Source organism: Plecotus auritus (genome assembly GCF_963455305.1).
Source record: "Plecotus auritus genome assembly, chromosome: 1".
NCBI classification, from domain to species: domain Eukaryota; kingdom Metazoa; phylum Chordata; class Mammalia; order Chiroptera; family Vespertilionidae; genus Plecotus; species Plecotus auritus.
This window is the reverse complement of record NC_137770.1, coordinates 148046517-148060540: the sequence shown is the minus strand read 5'-3', so window position 1 is coordinate 148060540 and position 14024 is coordinate 148046517.

The following is a 14024-nucleotide window of genomic DNA, read 5'->3' as shown; positions in this document are numbered from 1 at the left end:
ATCATTGATCGGATACCTCCTGCAGGCCCCACACTGGGGATATAGCCCACACTGGAGATAATAGCCCATAACCTGAGCGTGCGCTCTGACCAGGAATCAAACCTTGTCCTGGTTCATAGGCTGACACTCAACCACTAAGCCACGCCAGCAATGCTGGCCAGGTTCCCTATGCTACTTTTTAATCTCTTCCTTCTGCCCATCCCATCCTCTGAATGTCCCCAGGCAACCACTGACCAGCTTTTTATCACTACAGATTAGTTTGCAATTTCCAACAATTTTATATAAATGAGGTCATATATATATATATATATGTGTGTGTGTGTGTGTGTGTGTGTGTGTGTATTCTTTTTTGTCTGGCTTATTTCTCTCAAATAATTATTTTGAGCAACTCCAGGTTCATGTGCATGGGAGCTATGCAGTCCCACAGGATCCTGTGCTTAAAAGGGCCTGGCACTTAGTTTAATGCTCTATTGTCACTGTTCTGGAATTCTTAATAATATATGAGCAATCGGACCTATATTTTTATTTTGCACTGTGTCTCACAAATTATGTAACTGGTCCCAAAGTAGAGATTCATCCATGCTATGGTGTGTATTAATAATTCACTCCCCTTTACTGCTGAGCAATAAGTATCCCATTCTATGGATACGCCACAATTTATCTACTCACCACATAATTTGTTTATCCATTCATATTTAGACATTTGGGTTTTTTTCAGTTACAAATAAAGCATCTGTGAACATTTGCTGACAAGGCTTTGTATAAAGATATGCTTTCATTTTCTTAGATAAATACTTTGGAATGGAATGAGTGGGTCACATGGTAGGTATATGTCTGACTTTTTAAAGAAACTGCCAAAGTGTCTTTTCCAAAGTGGTTACACCATTTACATTCTCACCAGCTATATATGGGAATTTTAGTTGTTCCGCATCTGGGCCAAAGCTTAATATGGTCAGTCTTTAAAACTTTACATATTCTTATAGGTATGTTGTGCTATCTCGTTGTAGTTTTAATTTTCATTTGCCTAATGACTAATGACGCTGAGCTTCTTTTCATGTGCCTATTTATCAATTGCATATTTTCTTTGCGTTAGAGACTGTTCAAATCTCTTACCAGTTTTCTTAGTGTACAGTTATATTATTAAGTTAATTTATATATTCTGGATACAATTCCTTTATCAAATATATGATTGGCAAATATTTTCTCTCAGTTTGTGGGTTGCTTTTCATTCTTTTAATGATGTGTTTCTAAAAGTAGGTCTTAATTTTGATAAAGTTTTAATTACCATTTTTTTCTGTGATAGATTATATTTTTAATATCTTTTAAAAAATATGTTTTTTTATTGATTTTAGAGAGAGAGAGAGGAAGGGAGAGGGGGAGAGAGATAGAAACATGGATGAGAGAGATACATTGATCGCCTGACCTCTACTGAGGATCCAGCCTGAAACCTGGGCATTTGCCCTGACCCAGAATTGAACTGGTGACCTCTTGGTTCATGGGTCGATGCTCAACCACTGAGCAACATTGGGGGCTAGATTGTTTTTTGTTTTTTTTTTATGTCACATTTAGGAATCTTTGCCTAACCTGAGGTCAGAAAAGATTTTGTCCAGTTTTTTTGGTGGAAGATTAATGGTTTGGAGTTCTACATTTAGGCCTATGATCCATTTTGAGTTAATTTTCGTATATGGTGTGAAATGTAGGCTGAAGTTCATTTTTTAAATTGATTTTAGAAAGGGAGGAAGCAAAAGAGAGAGAAACACCTATGGGAGAGAGAGATACATTGAGCTGTAGCCTCCCATATGCGCCCCAACCAGGGATTGAATCAGCAACCTAGGTATGTGCCCTGACTGGGAATCAAACCCACAATCTCCCAGTGCACAAGACAATGCTCCAACCAACTGAGCCACACCAGCCAGAGTAAGTTTATATTTTTGCTTAAAGTTATCCAGTTGTTCCAGCATCATTGGTTGAAAACCCATCCTTTCTTCACTGAATTGCTTTTGTACCTTTGTCAAAAATCAGTGCCCATAATTGTATAGATGTATTTCTGAAATATCTATTCTGTTCTATTCATCTGTTTGTCTATACACCAGTACCATACTATCTGGATTATCATACTCTTACGATAAATCTTGAAATCATATAGGGTTAGTGACTTGTGTTAGTGATAGTGTTAGTGATGTTAGTAATCTGTAAATGCATGTTTTTAGCACATGGGGATAAAACTTGACCAGGTTTGGTGTGGTTATTTCAACAGGATAAGAGCAACAATATCATTAATATGAAGTAATGGTATTGAGAGAGAAGAAAGCTGGTGGACTCAGAGGAGAGTGTTTGTGAAATACAGAAGTAATGGAAGTACAATTAAAAGCAAATGCTTGCAGCAGTGGTGGCTCCTCTAGGCTGGCTAGTCAAGAAAGAGAATGAGAACTGAAATGTGAAGAGTGAGAAACCTCTAAACAGAGGTATTAATCTAGAAAATGATAAGTTGAGCACTGTGGTTTGGAAGAAATATTAGGATTAATTCAATTTCTTATTGATGTGGAAACAGAGACACAGTAATGTCCTCAGGTTGAGTTTATCGAGAATCTCCTCTAAAACAGAATCAATCTATGCAAATTTGGTTCTAGGCTGGCAGTTGGAAGTCAAATCTTTGTGAGTAAAATCCTTCTAATCTATAGAATTACTAGAGGCTTGGTGCACAAAATATGTGCACTCAGGGGGGTGGTCCCCTCAGCCCAGCCTGCGCCCTCTCGCAGTTGGGAGCCCTTGGGGGATGTGGACATCCCTAAGCCTGCTCCCCTAAGCCATTAGTCGGACATCCTTAGTGCTGCTGTGGAGTTGGGAGAGGCTCCTGCCACCACCGCTGCACTGGCCAGCCATGAGCCGGCTTCTGGCTGAACAGCACTCCCCCTGTGGAAGTGCACTGACAACCAGGGGGCAGCTCCTGCATTGAGAGTCTGCCCCCTAGTGGTCAGTGCGCATCATAACAACCGGTCTTCCCCTGTCCTTCCATCGTTAGGGTCAATTTGCATATTACCCTTTTATTATATAGGATTATTCTTATAGGTAAGAACTTCATTCCTGAAGAACCATTTCACATCTTACAAAATTGATCATGAAAATGAAATAAAACATGCACACATGCCATTATTAACATTAATTATGTTAGACTAAGCACAATATAAAAATTAATACTCTAGCTCTGACTGGGTAGCTCAGTTGGTTAGAGCATTCTCCCAATATGCTAAGCTTGTGGGTTCGATCTCTGGTCAGGGCACATACAAGAATCAACCATTGAATGCATAAATAAGTGGAACAACAAATCGATGTTTCTCTCTCGAAAAATCAATCAATTAATAAAAAATTTTTAATTAATATTTTAAATGCACCTTTAGGAAACATCTTCTACATTGCCACATATATAATACAGGGAACTTGAGAATGAAGATGACCTTTTTCCTTGTAAATTTCGCTACAGTAAGCACATACATTTTTCATTGTGCCCAAAAACTTTGAATTACCTTCAAAACTGAAGTTACCTGTTTTGAAAATCTGTGGCTTATTTTAATGTCCATGAAAGCTTTTAAAAAGTCTTTGAATGGCAAATGCTGGGGAGAAGCAGATTCCTTGGTGAGGTCTTCATTTTTCAAAGATCCTTCAGGATGCACCAGATGCAAACTAAGACAGCTGGATCACCATAAATCCTGACCACCTGGTGAGTGTTGCTAATCCAGTTACCCAGTCTTAGGCAGTTGTTAGGTTAAAGAAATATATGATCATGACAGTAGCAAAGGGGGCAAAAGTGGAAGTCATGAGTTCAGCTATAATAAATCAAGGGAATTTATGTTTATTATAAACTATCATTTGTTGTAAGAAGGTTATTTATAGACCCTGGCATTATATAGATTGGTCCAACCTGCTCAAGAAAAGATGTTAAACCATGTGAATCAGAAGAAGCAGCTGTTCCAGAATTATCTATTAGGAGAGGCTGGGAAGGTGAGGCAGTCTGATTGTTGCAGAAGGAGCTGAGCCTGCTATTTTCACTCATCTAAGATTTTTTTTTTTTTTTAGAGAGAGTGGAAGAGAGAGGGAAGAAGAGAGAGAGAGATATCAGTTGGTTACCTCCCACACTTGCCCTGACTGGGGCCAGAGATCTAACCTGCAACCCAGGTACATGCCCTTGACCAGAATGGAACCCTCGGCCCTTCAGTTTGCAGGCCGACGTTCCAACCACCGAACCATTCCAGACAGGGCAATCAGCTAATATTTTTTTCATCAAATCTATAAAGGTTTTGTTGCAGAGGCTATAATTTATGGTTATTTTAACAGCTTTATTAAAGTACTAGAGGCCCGGTGCATGAAAATTCATGCACTGGATGGGGAATCCCTCAGCTTGGCCTGCCCCCTCTCGCAGTCTGGGAGCCCTCAGAGGTGGGAGGCGACCTGGCGATCAGGGTAAGGTGATGTCTCATCACACCTCTGCTGCTGCCACTGCTGGCAATGCAAGCCTTGGCCAGCACTGGTTACCTGAAAGCTGAGATAATTGATTTTGAGATCTTTCTTCTTTTCTAGTCTATATGCTGTATTATATTATAAATATCCCTCTAAAGATTGACTTAACTACTTCACACACATTTTGATATTTTGTGTTTTCATTTTCATTCCACTCAAAATACTTTTGCCCTACTGGCATGGCTCAGTGGTTGAGCATCAACCTATGAACCAGGAGGTCACGGTTACATTCCCGGTCAGGGCACATGCCTGGGCTGCAGGCTCGAAGGTCCCCATTGGGGGACATGCAGGAGGCAGCCAATCAATGATTCTCTCTTATCATTGATGTTTCATCTCTCTCTCCCTCTCCCTTCTTCTCTGAAATCAATAAATGTATTTTTAAAATATAATTTCTACTTTTCATTTTTATTTCTCCTTTGACTAATGGGTTATGTAGAACTATATTATTTAATTTTCAAATATTTGGAGACTTAAATATCCTTCTGCATTTATTTCCAATTTAATTCTGTTGTAATCAGAGAACATACTTTGTATGACTTGTATCCTTTTAAATTTATTGATATTTGTTTAATGGCATGGAATATTCTGTATCTTGATAAATATGTCATGTGCACTTGAAAAGAATATGTATTCAACTTTTATTGGATATAGTATCCTATCAATTTCAATTAAATCAAGTGGGTTGATAGTATTGTTCAAGTCTTCTACAGCTTTACTGATTTTCTGTCTACTTGTTCTATTGAGACAGGGCAGTTGACATTGCCAATATAAACATGGAGTCCTCAGTTTTTCCTTAAAGTTCCATCAGTTTTTGTTTCAAGTTCTTTGAAGTACTATTGCTATATTGCCTCAACCTTCACAGCAGGGTTCAGGATATGAAGGAGGGGCCAATGCACAAATGAAAATGCTATACAAGAAATATGAATTTATAAGGCATTGGGGGCCAGGAGGAGCCTCTGTTTTGAAGAGATACACTGAAACCTGGGCTTATCCACTTTTTATTCAGTTTTAGATACACATCTTGCCCTCAGTAAAGCATGGCAAACAGATAGCAGACAGACTGCCTCTAAGGTCAGTAAAGATTAGTAAGGTCCAGTAAACTTTTACTTAGAGGCTATCAGGTCAGGAAATTGCTTCAAGCCACCACTATCTCAGCACGAACAATCGGTGCTTAGCATCAGCCCTGCTAACGCTCAAGTGGTCGGACATGTGGCTCTTTGGCCCCTTCCTTGAGTGTGGCTCTTCCACAAAATACCACAGCCTGGGCGAATCTATTTTGAAGAAGTGGCATTAGAAGAAGTTTAAGTTTAAAAAATTTGGCTCTCAGAAGAAATTTCAATCATTGTGCTGTTGATATTTGGCTCTGTTGACTAATGAGTTTGCCGACCACTGTGCTAAACTATATAGATTTGTCAAGTTCTCTTGATTATTGACCCCATTTTAATCATAAAGTGACATTCTGTGTCTCTGGTAATATTGTTTGATCTAAAGCCTACTTTGATATTAATATAGCTATTCCAGATTTCTTTTGATTAGTGATAGCATGGTAGATTTGTATATATCATACTATAGTTTTGTATTTAAAGCAGCTTTTTAGAAGATAGCCTGGTAAGTTTTGATTGGATGTCAGACATTATATATTCTATTTTGTCAGGTGATAGATATTTTTATGTTCCAACATGTCTTTGATCTGCAAACCCTAACAGCCTTGGTCCCTCTGGATTCCCAGCTCTATCCCATGGCCTGGAAAATCTATCCAGGCAGTAAGCTAGGGCTCTCATGAGGCTCACTTCAGTTGTCCCATCTCTAAATGTTCACTGTACTTCATTGCCTTATGTCCAGTGTTATGAGAATTCCTATTCCTGTATTTTGTTGTTTTTCAGTTGTTTCAGGAAGCAGGATAAATCCATTCTCTGTAATGCCATCATGGCTAAAGCCAAAGTCTGAAACATATATTCCTTTTACTTTTTTCTTAACTTTAGCACCATTATAATATTGACTAGAGAAACATATTTTTCTTTAGCCATTGAGTAAAATGTTAGCTCTTAGTTTTTATAAGATGCTCTTTGTCAGGTTTTGAAAGGTTACTTCTGTTTTCAGTTTGCTAAAAATTCTTATCACAAAGACTTTTGAATTTTGTCAAATATTTTTCTGCACCTATGAGATTATCGTGTTTTTTTTAAATATATTTTATTGATTTTTTACAGAGAGGAAGGGAGAGGGATAGAGAGCTAGAAACATCCATGAGAGAGAAACATCGATCAGCTGCCTCCTGCACACCTCTCACTGGGGATGTGCCCGCAACCAAGGTACATGCCCTTGACCGGAATCGAACCCGGGACCCTAATCCCTAAAATTCTGAAGCACACCAAAAAATATGTTTTGCAGATCTGACAAAAAAGAGATATAACTTAGATTGATTTAATAATAATAATGATTGTAATTACCTACTCTTTCTGCTCCAAAATAACTTTTAAAAAATCAGTTGCCTATACTTGTATATAAGGATTTCTGGTACCAAGTTAACCAATTAGATGCAGCCTTATTATGTGACATGACCAATAAGCTGCAACTCTATTATATGTGTACTAGAGGCCCGGTGCATGAAATTCGTGTGTGTGCAGGTGTCCCTCAGCCTGGCCTGCACCCTCTCTAATCTGGGACCCCTCAGGGGATGTCTGACTGCCGGTGGACTACTGGCTCCTAACTGCTTGCTTGCCTGCCAGCCTGATTGCCCCCTAACCACTCCCCTGCCGGCCCGATTGACACTTAACTGCTCCCCTGCCAGCCCAATTGCCCCCAACTGCCCTCCCCTGCCGGCCTGATCGCCCACAACTGCCATCCCCTGCTGTGACCCGCCTCCTCCACTGAGACCGGCCTTCTCTGGGCCACACAGAGACGTGGGACCCCCAGGACTCACCACATGGAGCAGCCGCTGGGCCTCGCCTCCGCTGTGCGCAGGCCATCTTTTGGTGGCCATCTTTTGGTGGCCATCTTTGTGGTGGCCATCTTTGTGGTGGCTATCTTGTGGTGGCCATCTTGTGATGATGTCACGCACAAGGGCATGAGGACCACCTAGGCTTTTATAGATAGTTCAAGACGGCAATCACACCAGATGGCTATTGTTGTGTTGACCTTAGTCATTTTTTTTTTACAATCTAAGGGAAAAGAGGTCAGTACTCCTAATTAAATAGGTATTGCAAGTTTTAAAAATTCTTGCGGCACATAGTTTGAAAATAGCTGCTTATGCATCACTATAACTGCATCTCACAAGTTTTTATGTTTTCACTTTCATCAATTCAAAATATTTTGATTTTTTTGACATATAGGTAATTTAGAACTGTATTGTTTAATCTTTACATAAGATGAAATTTCTGTTATCTTTCTAAGTTAATCCTGTTTTAGCCAAGAAACAAAATCTATGTGATTTTATCTTTTAAATATTATTGAGTCATTTTAAGATCCAGTCTACTGTTTGTGTTAATGTTCTGTGTCCACTTGACAAGAATGTTCATCTTGCAGTATTTGGGTGGGCCATCATAAATGTCAGGTCAAGATGGTTTGATAGTGTTCTTTCAGTCTTCCGTGTAATTACTGGTTTTCTTTTAACACTGTCCGTACCTGAGAGAGAAGTGTTAAAATAGCCAACGAGAACTATGGATGTTTTGATTTCTACTTTCAGTTTCACAAGTTTTTCTTCCTTTTTATTTCAAAATCTGACATTAGGTTCATACACATTTCATATTATTATGTCTTTTTGGTGACTTTATCCCTTTATCATTATGAAATGTTATTCACTATCCCTGGCAAGTTTTCTGTTTTTTAGTTTATTTTGTCTGATATTATAGCTAGCCACTTGCTTAAAATTAGTGTTTTCAAAATATGTTTTCTAGCATGCATTTACTTTTAACCTTTGTCTTTATTTTTAAAACAAGTTTCTTATACACATAATATAGTTGGGTCATCTTTTTTAAAAATCCAGTTTTACAATCTCTATTTTTAATTGGAATGTTTAGACCTTTTGTATTTAATGTAGTTATTAAGATGGTTAAATTGAAATCTATCACCTTACTATTTATTTTCTATTTATTGCATTAGTTCTTTTTTTCTTTATGTCCTTTTTTTACTGCATTTTTTGGAATTACTTGAATTTTTTAAAAATTCCATTTATTTCCACCATTGCTTATCACCTTTGTTTGATTTTTTTTTTGCGGGGCGGGGTATTGCTCTAGGGCTTACAGTATACATTTTGAACTTATCAGACTACTTTTGAATAATATTTATACCATTTTATGTATAATATAAGAACTCTTTCAGCAATACATTTCTATTTTCCTTCTTCCATCCTTTGTGTTACTGTTTTCCTATATTTTACTTCTACCCTATGTTATCAGTCACATAATATATAGTTAATATGTTGTTTTTAAAGAAATTTAAAAATTAGTAGAAATTCATGATAATTCTGATGTTCTTCATGCCTATGTGAGGATTAATATCACAGAGGGAGTCCTTTTGTCTGAAGAAGTTAGTTTAGCTTGTATGTTTTAACATTTCTCATTGAATACACAGTTTTATTTTTCCTACATGTCACTGAGGTTCTGTTAATTTTTTTTCTTCTGTGTGCTTCAATTTGTAGACATCCCATTGCTATATCTTCCAGTTTATCTTTTCTTCTGCAATGTCTAATCTGTTAATCCTATGTAGTGAAAGTTTCAATTAAATTTTTTTATTTGAGAGAGAGAGAGAGAGATCAATTTGTTGTTCCACTTATTTATGCATTCATGTTGATTCCTGTATGTGCCCTGACTGGAGATCAAACCTAAAACTTTGACATATGAGGACTATACTCTAACCAACTGAGCTATCCAGATAGGGCTGAAAGTTTCACCTTAGATATATTTTCATCTCTAGAATTTCCATTTAGTCCTTTTTTATATCTTTTTTTCCTTTTTGTGTATATTCTTTTTTCCCCGTTATTGATTAGGGTATTACATATGTCTCCTTATTCCCCCATTACTCCCCCCCCTCCACTCATGCCCTCACCCCTCTGGTGTCTGTGTCCATTAGTTAGGCTTGTATGCATGCATAGAGGTCCTTTGGTTGATCTCTCCCCCTTACCCCCGCCCTCCCCTGCCTTCCCTCTGATGTTTGACAGTCTGACCGATGCTTCTCTGTCTCTGCATCTGTTTATATCCTTTATTTCTCTCTTTATTATGTTCATCTCTTTATAATTTCCTTGAGTATACTGATAATAGTTCCAATAAACATTCTTATGTGTTAGTTCAATCATCTCTTTAATTTCTGGATTTATTTCTAAGGACTGATTTTTCCCCATGGGTTATTGGTCACATTTTCCTGGCCCTTCATGTGTTCAGTAACTTTTTTATTGGAGTCTAGCTATTATAGAATTTTACATTCTTGACAACTGCATTTTTTTTTCTTTTGGTGGGGGAATATTTTTTTTAAATTTCATGCTTTCTCTCTCTGGCTCCTCCCTTGCACTAAGACATTGCTCTTGTTTGAATTCTTGGGATCTTTCAGATTTTGCTTCCTTGGTAATAGCTCTTCCCTTGAAAGTTCTTTACTCAGACTTGTAGAGGTTTACAATATCCATGACTAGATTAGCTGTCAGCCAGAGTCTCAAGATAATTACTGTGCAGATTTTTGGAGCACTTACTCTTCATAACAGCACTCTCCTAGTGTTCTGTCCTCCAAATTGTAGCCCCCTGGATTCCCCAAACTCTGATTTATACAATAAGACCTTCTGGTTCTTTTTGGGTTTCCCATCCATATGGCACAGTTCATAAAATGACTCTAGGCCTAATGCAGCAGCAATCATAGGGCTTATTGCCTGTTTCCTTTCTCCTTGGGATCACAGTCTGTTGTCCCATGTTTGAAATTGTTTCCTTTTTTTCCAGTCTTCTATTTGGATATGATGAAAAGTCCAGATCCTGTTAATCCCTTGTGGCTGGAAATGATAGTATGCTATTTTAATCATACCATAACATTTAACACATATTTATGGAACGCCTACTGTGAAAAGCCCAGAAATACAAAGATAAATGAATCACAGACAGACTAAAAGTTACAATATTGCGGTAGCTTTCAAGTATGGCCCCAAATTCTTTAATATTTCTTCCACCAAGAAGTGAGGTTTCTTCTCCTTGAGTATAGACACTGTGTCTCCTTTTCCAATACACCATGACTGAAATAATGCTGGGCCCTTTCCCTAACTCAGGTCTTAGGAAAGTGGCAGTTTCCTTTTCCTGAGTCTTGAAATGCTCAGTCCAATATTCTGGGAGGAACCAAACAGTCTCCTAGGAGGTTCCCTGTGGTTGTTCTGGCTAACAACACCAATGACCCAACCAACTGCCAGCATCAACTGCTAGACTAATTAATTGTGAAAGTTTTCAAAAGATTGCAGCCCCAGGTGTCATCATCCCACCCTTTGAGCCATCCCTGCTGATACTGAGCAAGACAGGCAAGCTGTGCTTGAGGAACACTGACCACATTCCTAATTTGCAAGCAAAAGAAGTGATTATTGTTGCCCTAAAATACCAATTTTGGGGTAATTTTTACGTAAAGACACTTGGAACAAATATAATATCATTAAGTGCTGTGATAGAGGTGACCAATATCAAATTAACAAATATTTATTACATGCCTATTTTCAGTCAGGTACTGCATCAGGAAAGGCTTTTGAAAAATGAAATATGTGTGGAGGTTTACAGAAGGTATAGAATCAGAGCAGAAAAGGCAAAAAGAATTGCTTGTTTAAAGCCATGGAAAGTTTGGGGGCATCAGAAAAACTAAAGTAGAGGATATGAATAAACTTTGAGGATCCTGAAGGGAGGGGCGGGGAGGGATGGAGGGGATAAATGGGGGGAAAAGTGAACATCTGTAATACATTCATCAATAAAAATAAAGACTAAAAAAAAAAATTAGAAAATGTGATAAAAACAAAAAACTGTGAGGAGATGAGGTATTCAGGGACCAGTTCAGTAACGATGTAGTACTAAAGAATTAGGATTTAATCCTGAAGGCAGGAGGCTAATCTGCATGCTCATAATCATGCAGTTAATTTATTATTTATTTAATGACTGTCTTTCCCATAGGTTATTATACTCCGAAAATGGTTATCTCACATAGAGCTTTTATCCCTATGGTAGTTCCAGCTTCTAGAATGGTACCTGGCACAAATAAGGAGTTAATAAATATGTACTGAATGACTGAGTGGCTGAAGAACCATGAGAATTTCATAGGAATATGATCAGATTTGTGTGCTAGAAAAATCATTCTAGTAGAGGTTTGGAGAATGGTTGGGAGATAGGCAGGTGTATTAGCTTGGTTGCCATAAGAAATGATCACAGACTGTGTGACTTAAATAATAGAAATTTATTTTATAGTTCTGGAGACTGGATCCTAGATCAGGGTGCCTATATGGATTTAGTCCTGGCTTGCAGACATAGCTGCCTTCTTACTGTGTGCTTACATGGTGTTTCTTCTTACGGGTCACTAATCCCATCATGAGGACCTCACCCTCATGATCTCATTTAAACCTAATCATTACTTAATCATCCACCAAAGGCCCCATCTCCAAATAGTACCACATTGAAATTATGAATATCAACATATGAATTTTGGGAGGACACAATTCAGTCTATAAGGAAAGAAGAAAACCCCGGTAGGAGGTAAATGCAATCATTCATCTAAGAGATAATGGGGGTGTGAACTAAAGCAGTGTTAATAATTTTCCTAGGATATTTTCCCCCTAAACCTTAAACTTACAGATTTTTCTTGAAGTAGCTCCATTTGCATGTTGCTTTTTCTAATGTATAAGAATTTTCAAAATTAAACCAAAGAAAAGATTTATTATTTTAAAATCAACCACAGAATTCAGTAAACACGTATTATAGAAATATTTGAATGTGAAATTGACAAAGTTTCTACAGTGATTTTATTTTTATTTATTTATTTAATTTTTTAAAATATATTTTATTGATTTTTAACAGAGAGGAAGGGAGAAGGATAGAGAGTTAGAAACATCGATCAGCTGCCTCCTGCACACTCCCTATTGGGTATGTGCCTGCAACCAAGGTACATGCCCTTGGCCAGAATCAAACCTGGGACCCTTGAGTTCCCAGGCCAACGCTCTATCCACTGAGCCAAACCAGTTAGGGCTCTACAGTGTTTTTAAAACTATAGTAAAAATGAAACTCCTTCAGTTTCAATGTTTTAAGGGCTAATAATGAAAAGCTAACCTCACAATACAAACCCATTTCACTTTTTATATTTGGTTTTTATGTTAAACATAATAATGTTAAAAACTTTAGATTTAAAAAATGTTTATTATTTATAGCATATTAATCATAAAAGCCTCAAATAGCTAAAGTCATCCTTCTAAGTCTAAATATATAGATAATGCTATCAAGATGAACAATTCCCAGTGCTTCACTATTCCCATTGCTCACATATTGATAATCAAGGCTTGAACAATTTGATCCATAGATTATTGCTGGCAACAGAATAATTCAGTCTCATTACTGAACCACAAAGCACATGCAAATGCATTTCCATAAACATTTGGCTGTGATACAAGTGATTATAATAATGTGCCTCAGCTCTGCTCAGAAACTTGAGGTGGACAAGTTGTCCCCTGATTCTGTCAGCCCAGGAATCAACAACTGGTTTTTGATAGAAAATGCTCTGGTTCACACACCAATAGTGATGTTTAGGAAGAATTTTATCCTGTCAGAATGAAACACAAGTAAGCTTTTGGTACTGGCTCCTCAAAATGTTAAGAACCAGTGTTACAAAAGTACCACATTTTTTTTTACATTGCTTTTCTTTTTTCTCTGCTTTTGAAAGAAAGTTGGCTCATCATTAAGATATTTGAAAAACACAGACTGCATAGAAAACTAAAAACCATCCCAAATCTTATCACACAGAGAGGATCATGTAATAATATTCTCATGTATTTCCTTTCACTTAAAAAATCTGGTTTATTTTGTAATTCTGCATGGTTTTGTAACCTGCTTTAAAAAACTTATATATTTAGATGTCATTCTATGTAAATATAGATCTATATTATCACCTTTAATAGCTGTGGAGTTTTTACTAGTACATCCTGTCTACTGTATTTACTTGACCAATACTAATTATAACTATTGCTTATACTTAATTTAATGCTTACTATATGCTAACCAATTAAGGGTTTCACTTGCATTGATCCACTTGATCTTCACAACCCTATTATTTCTCCTGTTTCTTACAGAAGAGGAAACTGAGGCCCCAAGAAGTGAAGTAATTTGTCCGATCTCTTAATATTGGACATTTTAGTGATGAACAATGCTTTGGTAATATAAGCAATGTTGTTATGAATATCTTTGCTCATGTTCTTAAAGGATGTCTTTAGGATAAATTTCAAAAAGTAGAATTGCTGGGTACAAAGGTGTTCACATTTTAAAGGCTTTGGTTACATACTTCCAAATATTTCCTTTAGGAAGAAT